The sequence below is a fragment of the Panthera onca genome, chromosome F2 (assembly GCF_046562875.1).
Source record: "Panthera onca isolate mPanOnc1 chromosome F2, mPanOnc1 haplotype 2, whole genome shotgun sequence".
Classification (NCBI taxonomy): Eukaryota; Metazoa; Chordata; class Mammalia; order Carnivora; family Felidae; genus Panthera; species Panthera onca.
In genome coordinates, this window is record NC_138356.1 from 5746206 (window position 1) to 5761936 (window position 15731).

Sequence of the window (15731 nt, forward strand, 5' to 3'; positions counted from 1 at the left end):
GATTTTTTTTTTCTTTTTTTTTTAAGATCGAGAACTCTCCAAATGTTTCGTCCGATGCCAACAATACAGAGACGAGATTGAGTCCACCCGCTCTGATTAAAGTGGGCATCTCTGATCAAACTGTGCCGTGAAAATAATCCCAAGGGCGAGCCAACAATTTTTCTAGACCTGGTATTAACAACCCGTCCCGGGAGCTGGGGCAACATAGCAGGCTCTTCAAGAGCCCTGCAAATGGAACTTTACAGAGAAGGATGTTATACAGGTGAATCGCTTTACTATTGTTAAGCCTAAGAACCCGGTATTCCCGAAGAAAGCATAATGGCAGAGGAGAACGTCTTCCACCATGGGAGACACAGAAAAGCAACCTTGGGAAAAGTACACCGAAAGAGACTCAGATGGCCCTAGTTAGGTGGAATAAGTTCTTCCTTACAGCTTTTCCAGGTGAAACGAGAAATCACTGGGCGCTCACGGACATTGAGAAGCATTTCAAAATTTTACTATGCTAGGGAGTTAGCCACCACTATGAAAAGCAGGAAAGATACAAGGTGAAGAAACGCTAGTGGACTTGATGCAGAAATAACCGTGAGAAATGGACTCGAAATCAACTAGCAGGGAGAGGAAGAAACCAAACAAACCTGGAAGCTAGATTATTGCTCAACGTATACTAACACTACAGGAAGTCACCAGTCTGATGAACTTTTCAGAGCCTGACGCTTGGAGCTCAACTTTTTGCTCAGTCCTTAGCCCTGTGACCTCGAGCAAACTGTTTCGCCTCCATTTTCTCTCTGACAAAGTGAAGAGATTGAACTCTCAGGGGTTCTCAGACTGCAAGTAGCATGTGGAAGGAGCATCCGCTGTATGCCTGTGAAGACTGCAGTTCTGGTACCCCCAGGGCTCACGGTTCCACCTCCGAGGTGCCCAGTGAATCTGCGTTTTCAAGGACTCTGGGTAGCTTGGAAGTAATTGGTCCTCAAAACCCACTTTTATTCATTCATCGAAAATCATCTGAATGCAGACTCTAGGCCAGGCACAGTGGAAACACTGAAGCTACCTGCGTGGGCAAAATACACAACCTCGTTGTCTTTGCGAAACATCTAGCCTCATGTTTCTGGTTCCCTAAAGTAATGGTTTCATCGTAGACTATCAGGTTGTGTATAGCTAAATTAAATTATCACTTGTTTTTTCTTGAGTTTACTGTTTATCCTTGACTATTTCTTCTTACTGCCCCAGTTTATGCTACTTGCCTACCTCTTGCTAATTAGTTCGGAAGCAGCTTTAAGTGTTCATGTAGATATTATCTCAGTAACATATGGTAACTTTTTAAAAAATTTTTAATGTTTTACTTATTTTTGAGAGAGAGAGAGAGAGTGTGTGTGTGTGTGTGTGTGTGTGTGTGTGTGTGAGTGGGAGAGGGGCAGAGCGAGAGGGAGACACAGATTCCGAAGTAGACCCCAGGCTCTGAGCTGTCAGTGCAGAGCCCGACAGGGGCCTTGAACCCACGAATCGTGAGATAATGACCTGAGCCAAAGTCGGATGCTTAACCGACTGAGCCACCCAGGCGCCCCGCTGACTTATTTTTTAATAGACTTTTTAAAGAGCAGTTTCAGATTCACAGCAACATTGAGAAGATACACACACATTCCAGATCATTCTTGTCCCCTGCCCTCCCACACACACACAGCCTCCTCCATTATCAACATCTCCAACTAGGGTGGTACATTGTTATAACTGATGAACCTACATTGATAGATCATTATCACTCAGAGTGCTGGTTTTGCATTACTGTTCCCTCTTGGTGCAATATGTTCTGTGGATGGGACAAATGTATTATGACATGTTATCTACCACTATAGTATTATTATATGTAGTAGTTTCACTGCCCTAAACATCCTCTTGGTCTGTCTCTCCATCCTTCCCTCTCCCACGTCCAACCCTGGCAACCACTCATCTTTATCCTGTCACCATATTTTTGCCTTTTCCAGAATATCATATAGTTGGAATCATATAGTATATAGCATTCTCGATTCTATTCTTACCAAATTTCAATTATAGAATACGGTGTTATGATCCATATTCACTACATTATACATTAAATCCTCAGACTTCATCTTGTAGCTGAAAGTTTGTACCCTTTTTACCAACCTTTCCCTATTTCCCTCACCCCCAGTCCCTGGCAACCAATTTTCTACTGTTTCTACGAGGGACTTTTTTTTAAATCCACACATACGTGATTCCGTGCAGTATTTGTCTTTCTCTGGCTTGTTTCATCATGCCATCCATGACCATGACCATCCACGTCATCACTAACAGCAGAACTCCTCTCTTTGTCATAGATGCATAATAGTCCATTGTGTGTATCTTCTTTATCTGTTCACCTGTTGATGGATGCTTCAGATGTTCCCATATCTTGGCTTTTGGGAATAATGCTACAGTAAACATTGGAAGTGCAGATACCTCGTCGGTATCCTGTTTTCATTTCCTTTGGATACACACCCAGAAGTGAGATTGCTGGATCACGGGGTAGTTCTGTTTTCCACAGGGGCTGCACCAAGTCACATGCCCACCAACAGTGCACAAAGGCTCCCTTTTCTCCACATCCTCATCAACACTTGTTATCTCTTGTTTTTTTTGATCAGAGCCATACTGACAGGTATGAAGTGATATCTCATTGTGGTTTTGATTTGCATTTGCCTGAAGATTGGTAACTGACATTGAGCATCTTTTCAGTTGGCCATTTGTATATCTTCTTGGGAAAAAAATAATCTATTCAGTTCCTCTGCTCATTTTTTAAACGTGTTTTGTTGTGTTTTATTTTGTTACTGAATTGGGTACATTCTTTATGTATTTTGGATATTAACCCCTTATCACATGTGTGATTTGCCAATATTTTCTCCCATTCAGTAGGTTGCCTTTTCATTTTGTCGAGAGTTTCTTTTGCTGTGCAGAAGCTTTCTAGTTTGATGTGGTTCTACTTGTTTATTTTTGCTTTTGTTGCCTTTCCTTTGATGTAAATCTAAAAACTCCCTGCCAACATGGATGTCAAGGAGGCTTTTCCAATGTTTTCTTCTATGAGTTTTATGGTTTCAAGTCTTACGTTCAAGGCTTTAATCTATTTTGAGTGGATTTTTGTGTGTGGTGGGAGGTAGGCATCCGGTTTCATTCTTTTGCCTGTGGCTGTCCAGTTTTCCCAGCACCATTTGTTTGAGGAGACCGTCCTTTCCCTCCTGTAGATTCTTGGCTCCTTTGTCATAAATTGATTGACCATATATCGTTAGCGATTGTTTCTGGGCTCTCTATTCTGTTCGGTTGATCTATGTGTGTGTTTTTGTACCAATGCCGCACTGTGTTGATTACTATAGCTTTTGTAGTATAGTTTGAAGTCAGGGAGGCTGATGCCTCCAGCTTTGTTCCTCTTTCTCAAGTTTGCTTTGGCTGTTCAGGCTGTCAATCCTTTTTATTTTATTTTATTTTTTTAAAATTTTTTGAAAATGTTTTTATTTATTTTTGAGAGAGAGAGAGACAGAGCACAAGCTGGGGAGGGTCAGAGAGAGAGGGAGACACAGACTCTGAAACAGGCTCCAGGCTCTGAGCTGTCAGCACAGAGCCTGACGTGGGGCTTGAACCTGCGAACAGCGAGATCATGACCTGGGCCAATGTCGATGCTCAACCAACTAAGCCACCCAGGTGCCCCATTTAGGAAAAAAAAAATGTTTATATATTTATTTTGAGAGGAGAGAGAGAGAGAGAGAGAGAGAGAGAGAGAGAGACAATCCCAAGAAGGCTCTGCATTGTCAGTGCAGAGTCCAGTGTGGGGCTTGAACTCACGAACTGTGAGATCATGACCTGAGCAGAAATCCAGAGTCAGAAGCTTAACTGACTGAGCCACCCAGGTGCCCCCGGGTGTCCCATTTTTAAAACATAGAAATTTAAAAGGCACAAAAATTGAAAAACCCATTGCTACGCTTCCCCCAAATTATTGATAATATTAACTTAATTTTTAAGAAATCACCATCTTTATCTGTATTTTGTATCTTCTTGGCTAACAAGGTTATTTTTCTTGATTAAGGTTAATAGAAGTTCTATTTCAGGTCAGCTGAAATTATCGATCCAGGATTATCTGTTAGAAATTTAGAACCCGGGCTCCTAGGTGTTCTCTCTCTGTCTCAAAATAAATAAATAAACATTTAAAAAATTTAAAAAAATATTACAACCTCAATTCGAAGTGTGAATTTGAGGAACAGGTAAAGACAGTAACACAGAAAACCAGGAGAACATCCAAAACAATTGAACCGTGCCAACAGGGTTATGGAACCCGGCCCCTTTTTATAGTAATAAAACCTTCCAGGCCATTTCCCTCTAAAACTTGGTGTATTACATGTCACTCTTACTTTTTTTTTTTTAACCTCTTTCTTTTTAACTGTGATCTCTGACACAACTTTTATTTATTTATTTTAAAGTTTTCATTTATTTTAAGAAAGAGAGAAAGAGAGCATAAGTAGGGGAGCGGCAGAGAAAGAGGGGAAAAGAGAATCCCAAGCAGGCTTTGCACTGTCAGTGTGGAGCCCGATGAGCGACTTGAACTCACCAACCGTGAGATCATGACATGAGCTGAAGTTGGATACTTACCCAGCCGAGCCACCCAAGCATCCCGTCTTATACAACGTTTAAATAATTTCATAGCTTTTTTTTCTGCCTATATTACTGGAACATTGGGCACATACATATCCCAGGCTGCAAGATTTTACATAATAGTTTGCTGTTTGATTTGACCTAAACTTTGTTCCATACATACATGATTTGAATTGAGTAATATACAATGTGTTCTGTCAATATAAATGAAGAATCACATAATGCTTTTGCCTCCCTCTTTTGAGTAATATTAAAAATTCATAGAAATGTTCACAAAACTATATTTTTTGATGCTCAAACAACACAGGTTGGTCAGTCGGGACCCTGTAAGCCACTTCCTTTCTCTTTGACATTCCACAAATCAAGCATCCTTCCTTTTTTAGCAGCAACAAAGATATCCGAGCACATCTTGATTTCCCTGATTCCTTTCTATCAGGGACAGACACTTGACTGACTACTGTCCAGGAAGTTTCAGCAGAGATGAAGATCAGATTCCTCCACATGACAAAACATGGCAGGTGGATGATATGTCAGCAGGGTATCAAAGATCGTGTATCAAAGGTCATGAGTTCATGTGGTTGTTTCCAATTTTAACTAAAGGACTAAAGTCCTTCTTTTGAATCGTTTTTTAAATATGTTTTTAATTTTCCCTTTCTTGGCTGTCAGCTTTTCAGAGTTTTCATATGCATTTGTGATTCATAAAATTACATACAAAAGCAAAAAAAGAATGAACAAAGAAAGACAGAAATAAAGAGAAGATAGAAAACAGTAACGTCTCTTATAACTTAAATGAATACATAATAGGCATATTTATGAACTAACACTTCCTTTAACAAACTTGTTTTATGAAAACATGCAATGTCTACAAACATGTTTCAGAATTGTTTTTAATTGACAAGCTTTGGAGTTACTGCGCTACATTATGGACACTTATAGAGTGTATAGTAAAACAATCAACAACAAAATCCTCATCTCTCTACTGAATGTCAGGAAAATAAAACAAAGAATCTGCCACCTATGATAAATGTGACAGCCACTCTTATTTAAAATCATTGATTCAGACTGAGCAGACAGGTAACACAGGCTTTTTGTTTAGCACGCTGAGTGGTAAGTATTCTGTATTTCTTATCATCTTAGGAAAATATTTTACAGCTCAGCAGTTAAATAAAGAAAGATGCTCAGGTCTAATGAGATTGGAAAATTGCTTCCCTTCTGTGTAAGACTTCCTGTCCATATCTCACTTTTAATGGAGATCAGAAAGAAGAATTATAAAGTGTATTTGTACTACACATTTCTCCTTGGTGCCATAGGCTCCCTGATTCCACACTGATCTCTGCCAGAGGAGGTACCAAACTGGACTTTGTGGCATAGCTGCCTTGGGTACTTACAAACACAAGTGATAGTGATGTACAGGGTGGTCACTCCGAACACGTGGGGGGCTTTAACCGGGGATGGTACCGAGTAATATCAGAGTAAGAAATGTGATCAGAAAAAGCCTTATTCACAAGTGTTAGCACACGTCTCTCTTCCATATTTAGTCTGAGCTACCCTTACATCACTTTTATGATTCTGAATCAGCTAAGTGGCATACTTAGATGAAGTGAGAGGAAGAAGATGTCATTAATAAATATCTAACAATTGCATCATAGTGCATTCTATCCATATTTTTGAGTTGAGATTCTCAGACGCAGAGATAAGGAAACAAATGGTAATATTCTTAGATGAGTGTTCGGATCATTACAAACTTTTATAATGTTTATGTCCTGTGCTGAGTGCACATAAACACTCCAAGCGATTGGGAATAATTCAAAAAGTAAAAGACTGGAATTTGAAAGTATTTAATGTAATTTTAGACGTAGAATGCCGTACGGGGCGAAATGAGTTATGAGGCACCCCTCTGATCTTGAAGGAGACACAAAATACTAGATGTTGGACTGTGCTTAAAATAATACAAATCAGTCATAATCCATGGTGCCAGCAACTTACTGAGGCCACATTGACCAGCTCCTGCTAACTCAAGCAGAGCAGAGTATAGGCAACAGTCTAATGTTGTAAGTCCAGAAAGCGGGCTCCAAAATCAATCCAGATCCCAGCTCTGCCACTTCATAGCTGTGTGACCTTAGGAAGTATACCCATCGCTACACTGTAAACAGGAAAAATAACCCACTTTAAGTGACCGCCATGTCTAGGTCACACTTAATTTGGGGCTTCTTTAAAATAAATATAAAGATGGGGCTCCTGGGCGGCTCAGTCGGTTGAGCATCTGACTCCTGATTTTGGCTCGGATCATGATCTCTCAGTTCGTGAGTTCAAGCTCCGCATGTGGCTCTGTGCTGCAGGGCAGAGCCTGCTTGGGTCCCTCTCTCCCTCCCTCTCTGCTGCTCCCCTGCATGTGCATACTCTCTAAGATAAATAAATAAACTTTTAAAATAATAATAAAACAAAATAAATACAAAGGTAAACATTTCAGGACATCCCGTTGACCAGTTGCCAGTTGAGTCTCCATTTAGCCCTCTTAGTTAACCTCTTGCAGGTTTTGGTTCTTTGCTAGTTCTTTGGATAGATCTGGATCTTCTACTTTCGAGGAGTAGCCCCAGAAGGCTTATTTGCCCGCAAGCAGTGTCTTCTTTAAAGAAGACACCCTCTGGGGTGCCCGGGTGGCTCAGTTGGTTAAGCGGCTGACTTCGGCTCAGGTCATGATCTCGCGGTCTGTGAGTTCAAGCCCCGCGTGGGGCTCTGTGCTGACAGTTCAGAGCCTGGAGCCTGTTTCAGATTCTGTGTCTCCCTCTCTCTGACCCTCCCCTGTTCATGCTCTGTCTCTCCCTGTCTCAAAAATAAATAAAACGTTTAAAAAAAAGAAGACACCCTCCCTGCTCACTCTCTGTCTCTGTGTCTCTCTCTCAAAAATAAACATTAAAAAAATTTTTTAAAAAGAAAGATGTTCTTATTCTCATAGCATCTCATACATCTCAGAAAAGCGCATCTGGCTTAAAAATTGGGACAATTAAATAAACGTCAACCCTGTTCGTTATAAACGCCACCAGAGCCAGATGGAAAGTTCTCTTGGGTACCTTGGATCTGCGAACTTTCCTTTCAGGCCACACCTGCAGCTTGACTCTGGTTTGTGTCCTTTTGGGATGGACTTCATATCACCAACCTTCAGCCTGCGACAAGCTAAGTTAGTCCCACCAAAGTCTCTCTTCTGGAGCCTCAGATTGTACTTAGACACGTGAACAGCTAACTGTTTTGCATATATTATTCCTAAATTATATTATAAACTTTTCCAGCCTGTACACGTAGTATTTATTGTTCAGTCCACTCAGTACTTTGAACAGAGCTCAATAATGTATTTTGAGACTGGCAGATTAGGGACAGTAAGAGAAATCAGCATCATTCTTGCCAATGTATTATAAAATGCGACTTCGTGTATAGGGCAGCCTTAGAGTAAGAATCTCACTCACCAATAGGTGGCGCTGGTGGTTTAATTTCCGGGCAGATTATTAGAAAAGCAGTGAATTCCCAAGAAAGCCCGATTTCATTTTCCATCCCTGTATCGCATTTTCTACCAGCCTCCAATGTCCTCACTGTCTTTCTCAGCTCCGTCTGCCTCTGCCCTAAATAAGTGCTGCCTGAACGCTTGTAGCAGCTTCCTTAACTAGACTTCACAGTTTTCACCTCTCTTCCAAGCTACCCCAGGAATTTCTGCCAAATCACATGCGCAAAAGCTGATCTGATCATGTCAGTTCCCTGCTCAAACCTGAAGAGGCTCCCCAAGGCTTAGAGTAAATCCCAACAACCAGCCTGGTTCTCAAACCGTCATTGTTTGCAACGTTGGTAATTTTTACTCTCCCTTTGTTATCTGGCTCAGCGAGTCTTCTCAATTGTTCTTTGAAGCAAGGGTGACCAATATATATTCTTGTATTCCCACTCAGTCCCTGCAGCCTGCTCCATTGGGACTGATCTTTCTCCATTCTTTATTCCCAAAGCACTCTGTTCCTGTAAGACTTGCCTACCTCTCTAGGGCCATTTTCAAATCAGACAAGAGACATGTGCTCTCTTTCAAAATACTGTGGGCTTCCAGAGGGAAGGGATATGTGTGTATTCATGGGGGAGAGAGAGAGAGAGAGTAAAAGATTCGTGGAGAAGTTTAACAAATTGTCATTGTGTCTCAATTACAAAACTTCTTGCCAAAACATCACAAAGGAGCAAAAGCCACTCAACTAACAAAGAGTAAAAAATCTTTTTGTTCTTTAAAAAAAAAAAAAAATAGTGCTGAAGAAATTGGACACCCATATGCAGAAAAGAAAAAGAACACAGACCTCACACCTTTCACAAATATGAACTCAAAATGGATCGTAGACTTACATGTAAAGTGCAAAACTCCTACGAGAATAAATAGAAAAAAATCCAGATGTACTTGGGTTTGCTAACGAGTTTTAGAAATAGTGAGAAGTGGGAGTGTATTGAAATTAAAAACTTCTGCTCTGCAAAAGACACCGTGAAGAATGAAAAGACAAGCCACATACCGGAAGAAACTTACCTCTGATAGAGAACTTGTTTCCAAAATGCAAAAAGAGCTCTTACACGCAACAATAAGAAAACCACTGACCCAATTTAAAAAAAGACAAAATCTGTCTGAACGGCCACGACACCAAAGAAAATAATCAGATGGCAAATAAGCATATGAAAGGTGTTCAACACCGTTTGTAATTAGGGAATTGCAAACTGAAACTGTGATGAGATACCAACCCACATTTATTAGAATAGCTAAAGTTAAAACAAAACCAACCAACCAAACAAACAAAAAGCCTGACGGTATCAGTGGCTAGAGCAACAGGAATTCTTATTCATTGTTGATGGGAACGCAGAATGGTGCAGCTGCTTTGGAAGACAGTTTGGTAGGTTCTTACAAGGCTAACCATTGTCTTAACATACAGTCCAGCAACTGCACTCCTGAGTACTTACACAACCGACTTGAAAACTTATGTGCACGCATTGCACGCAAATGTTTATAGCAGCTTTGTAATAGTCCAAACCCGGGAGCAACAAGATGTCCTTCAACAGGTGAATGTGCAAACGAACAGCAGTACGTCCCTGCAGTGGAACATTCTTCAGTAATGAATACAAACATGCTATCAGGCCCCAAAAAGACATGTATGAATGTAAAATGCATATTGCCAGTTAAACCGAAAGAACCCAATATGAAGAGGCTACCTACTACATGATTCCGATCATAAGACATTTTGGAAAACGACAATGTTAGTAGAAAGACCAGTGGTTACCAGTGGTTCCGGTGAAGAGGGAGAATGGACTATGTGACACATGGGGGATGTTTTTAGGGTCGGGTATACAAAATTTTACATATTCATTCAGAAGGTTGTGGGGTCCCCGGATAGAACACCAAATGTAACAAAATAATCTATATTGCAGAAGTATGAAACAGCCGTAGTAAAGGAAGGGTGAGAGGGTGGGAAATGTGCTGAAACTGGGTAAATCAGTGGAATCTCTAAGACTAAATGCAAAAGAACCTGTCCATAAGCGCTGTACTCCGTTCGATAATGTCGCTTCTCGTGGGATTAGGGGTTCACAGTTTGACACTACTGCATACACTTTAAAATTGGATGATTCAGTGCTGCCTTGGTGGCTCAGTCGGTTAAGCATCTGACCCTTGGTTTCAGCTCAGGTCATGATCTCACGGTTTTGTGAGTTCGAGCCCCAGGCTGGGCTCTGTGCTGACAGTGCGGAGCCTGCTTGGGATTCTCTGTCTCCCTCTCTCTCTGCTCTCCTCCACTTGCACGGTCTCTGTCTCTCCCAAAATAAATAAACAAACTTAAAAAAATAAAAACAAACAAATAAAAAAGAGAATTGAACAATTCAGTAAATCGGTGGTGGATGGCAGGAGCCAGGTTTTTCGCTGTTGGAGTGGAAGTTCAGAAATAAACAAGGGAAGGAGGCTAGGATGATCCGCGGGATAATGGATTATAGTTGAACACTTCAGTATGAACTCACGTTTGGCTTAGTACAGATACAGACGGTTACACACAGAAATATTTGTAGGTGTGTGTGTATATAGTGCTCAGTATACACATGCACTTCCTCGCTCTGTCAGCTTAGAAGGCCCGGAAGCAATGACATCTAGGAGCAACAAGCACACCTACAGTGGACGTCTTGGTTTCCAGTGCTATTCGCTGGTGGAAGCATCCAGGACTCATCGGAGAAATGGACCATTTCAGGACTGGGGCAGGAAGTGGGCGAGATGAGCCTGAAGTACCTTGTAGTGCCCAGAGTAAGGAACCGCCCCCCCCCACACACACACACAGTGATGGGGGTCTGTCAAAGGCACAGAGGGGCCAACTCCGAGTTCTCAATTGCCAAAGCTGGCATACTTTAATCAACAAAATAAACACTGTAGTGTTAGATTATAAGCTAAGGTGTAAAATACATAAATCCATAAATCCATAATGGTATACGCACACACACACATGTACGCACATATGTATGTACATGCATATGTACAGACACATACGTACGCATACATGCATACGTACACATACATACACGCAAATGCACGTACGCACACAATACGTACACACATACATACACGTATGTACATACGTATGCACACACATATGTACAGATACGTACACACGCATACATGCATACATTCATACACATACACACACGCAAATGCACGTGCATACATAATACGTACGCACACGTACACGTACGTACATGTGTGTGCACACGTATGTACACGCACAAGCACATACATATGTACATACACGCGTGCATACAGGCACGCATGCATGCGTATACGTATGTGCACACATGTCCATACATGCATGCACACACACACAACACACACATACATATGTAATACATGCGTGCACATGCGTATATACATGTATGCACATATGTACATACATACATACACACGTAGGAGAGAAGAGACAAACCTCCTATACAAAGGAATTCTAAATAACTCATGCAGATACTCCACCCTCAAGGAAGAGAAAACTCCTTCCAGAGCATAATGTCTTCCTTCCAGAGAGTTCAGTGGGGAGATGGAAAAAAGTAACTTCTCGGTGGAGACACCTGACAGTCCTACCACAGCCGGGTGGCTGAGATCAACATAGTCCTAAGTCATATCGACAGTGCATACCTTTGATAGGATGGGATGAAAGGGCACCTTGTCCTATAAATCCATTATCCAACCATGAGCAAAACATCAGAATGTCCCTAGTTGAGGGACATTCTACAAAACACCTGAACAGAACTGCCAAGGTCACCAAAAACAAAGTCTGAGAAACTGTCACAGCCAAGAGGAGATTAAGGAGACATGACAGTGAATCGAAATGCGGTTCCTTGAATGGGATCCTGGAACAGAAAAGACGCTTTAGGTAAAAACCAAGGAAATCTGAAAAAAGTATGGACTTTGACGAAAAACAATTTTTAATTTTTTTTTTCAACGTTTTTTATTTATTTTGGGATAGAGAGAGACAGAGCATGAACGGGGGAGGGTCAGAGAGAGAGGGAGACACAGAATCGGAAACAGGCTCCAGGCTCCGAGCCATCAGCCCAGAGCCTGATGCGGGGCTCGAACTCACGGACCGCGAGATCGTGACCTGGCTGAAGTCGGACGCTTAACCGACTGCGCCACCCAGGCGCCCCGACGAAAAACAATTTTTAATATTGGTTTATTAGTTATAACAACTGTTCCATATTAATGTAAGGGGTTCATAATATGGGAATGTATGGAATGTATGTGCTGATGTATGGAATTCTATACTATCTTCATAGTTTTTTTGTAAGTCTAAAACTGTTTGAAAATAAAAAGTTAATTTAAGCAAAAGCCTAGGTTACACATAATTCGTTTTTTCCCGACTTTATGGAGATACAATTGGCATATAACATTGAGGAAGTTTAAGATGTGCGACATGCTGATTGGATACATGTATATTGCAAAATGATTACCAAAATTGTTAGTTAATGTCTCTACTATCTCATATAATTACCTTATGCATGTGCCTATGGTGGGAATATCTAAGATTTACTGTCTTAGCAACTTTCGAGTATGTCAACACCATACTGTTAACTGTAGTCACCATGCAATACATTAGATGCCCAGAACTTACTCATCTTATAACCGGCAGGTTGTGCCCTTCGACCAACATCTCCCTATTTCCCCTCACCCACCCCACCCCTCCCCACTGGTTGCCACCATTTATTTTACCTTCTGTTTCGATGAGTTTGGACTTTTTAGATTCACGTATAAATGAGATCATACAGTATTTGTCTTTCTCCCTCTGATGTATTTCACTTAGCATATTGCCCTCAAGTCCATTCATGTTGTTGCAAATGACAGAATTTCCTTCTTTTTCACGGCTGAATAGTATTCCATTGTGTGTGTGTGTGTGTGTGTGTGTGTGTGTGTGTGTATACCACATCTTCTTTATCCACTCATCTGAGGACACTTAGGTTGTTTCCCTAGGTTATGTATAATCCTAATCACTTGTATAGGGGACGAACTTCCCATACAACAAAAAAGTAAGGATCTAAAGCGTTATCCTTAATTTTATAACTTTTTTTAAAAAAAACTACTGACCAGGGCACCTGGGTGGCTCAGTTGGTTGAATGTCCGACTTTTGGTTTCAGCTCAGGTCATGATCTCACGGTTCATGAGTTCGAGCCCCATGTTGGGCTCTGTGCTGAGAGCACAGAGCCTGCTTGGGATTCTCTCGCTCTCTCTCTCTCTCTCAAAATAAATAAATAAACTTAAAACAATTTTTTAAACAAAAAAATAAGTAAAAACGTCTGACCGTACTGGTACTACGATATATATTAATGTTATCTGTCACAGCATTTTGATGGACTTTCACCGGTTCATACGGGGGTCATACGATCTCTCCAGAGGGCCCTGAGAAATATGTCAGCGAGATTGAATTGACATGTTGCTTGGGAGTTGTCACTGACATTTTGTGCCTGGAAGCAGGGATATCAAAAGTCCTATAAATCGAGGGTAAGTCCCGTACACTGGATAATTCCCTTGCCCCAAATAGCAATGGGCACTTCACTGAGAAACCCTTGAGATAGAATTAGGCATCACTTCCAATTTCTGAGGACATAAACTATCAGATAGTGGGACTAAATTTTACTATTACTTCCACCATCTTGATTTGTCATAGCTTTTTATATGACTGAGATGACTCTCTTATGTTATTGTCACTTTCTGCAATAAAGTTCTGTGAAGTAGCTAGAGCAGTCACCTTGATGTGATAAGTCAGTAACTTGGCGAGCACAGATGTTTTGTGGTACCCCCATGTGAATCAGTAGCTGACCTCGTCGCCGTCTTCTGCTTGTCTTTTCATGATGAACACGGGGGGAATCTACGTTTCTCAGTCTGGAGAAATGTCTGAAATGAGGAGCTACATTTCACACACTGACCGTCCCCATTAACTCTCAGGTGAAAGAGACACTTGGGCTGATCATTTACATTAATTACATCGTTCTTCCTCCCACCCATCGTAAAGAATGTGCGGTTTTATTGTCACAAGATAGATTTCCGTTGATTTCAAGTTAACTATATTCTAAGGGCAGATGTCATTAACTTGTTAATCTTCATTTATAAACTAATTCTTTCACCCTACATTCTACAGCCGCCACCTTCTACACAGATGAGGTGACAGTTGAGGGGTGTATTTTGAATTTTTAAATATGTGTACCGTAAGCTTTATTTAGGAAAACTTTGGAAGTTACTTTCCAAATTAATAGCATCAACGGTACATACATGCATGCACACGTACATACATATGTAAAAACAGTTAACTTCATGATGAAAAAATTATATTTTTGTAACCATTTCAGTAAAGAAATTCCTGATTAATTTAATTTTGTGGTTAACTTAAGGTTCACCATCTACTACATTTTCTTTCAAAATCTCTTTTGGGGAGAGCCCGGGGGGCTCCGTTGGTTAAGTGTCTGACTTCATCTCAGGTCATGATCTCGCGGGTTTGTGAGTTCGAGCCCCACGTCGGGCTCTGTGCTGACAGCTCAGAGCCTGGAGCCTGCTTCGGATTCTGTGTCTCCCTCCCTCTCTCTCTGCCCTCCCCTGCTTGCACTCTACTTCTCTCTCTCTCTCTCTCTCTCTCTCTCAAAAATAAACATTAAAAAATTTAAAAATAAAATTATCAAGAAAAATCTCTTTTGGAAGTACAATCGAAACCACAGCAATATATTTGGCAGGATAACAGGGACAGAACATGTTGCCTGCAGCACTCCCCCCTGGCCGGTAGAAGCACACAGAAGACAAAACCTCACCTGATAAAAATGGACTTTAGAGGAAAAAAGTTAAATATCGCTTAAGGACTATTTCCATGAAGCTATTTCTCCACCCTTGGGATATTTAAAACAAGAGGGGAATCTACCTAGTAAAAGACAAATGTCAAATGGTTTTGCTTGAATTTTCTTTTTAATCTGTCACCGGAAGCACCATTGCTTTGTGAAAGGTGTCCTACAGCCTTACCACGTTGTTTGTATCAGTCTGTGATCGGCTTGTATGGTCTTGGTTGACATCCTGACCTCTGACAGAGACTCGGAAATCTCCCTAATTTCCTTAACTTGACACTTCACAATGATTGATATATGTGGCTAGACTAACCCATTATAACCTGCAATCCAGAAGATAAACTTTCTGACTTTCTCAAATGTTCTTTTTGGCAGCTTAATATAGGAGTTCCTATATTAAGGATATATATATTCCTATATTAAGGATATATATTTGGATATTCCTATATTAAGGATATATATATTAAGGATATATATATTCCTATATTAAGGATATATATTTGGCAGCTTAATACAGGAGTTCCTATATTCGAGTTTAATATATTCTATATTAAACTCGAGTGTTCTTAAGAACCACTCAGGGATTTTGCGAAAACGCAGTTTCTTGGGTTTCATTGGAAGAAATTCTGGTTTGTATGGCGTGGAGTCTAATGGTGTGGAGTCTAATGACCTGCATTGTTAATAAGCAACCCTCTCCCTTTAAAAAAAAAAAAAAATCTGCACAGGGAGTCTATAAATCACACTTTTTAAATGTTTTT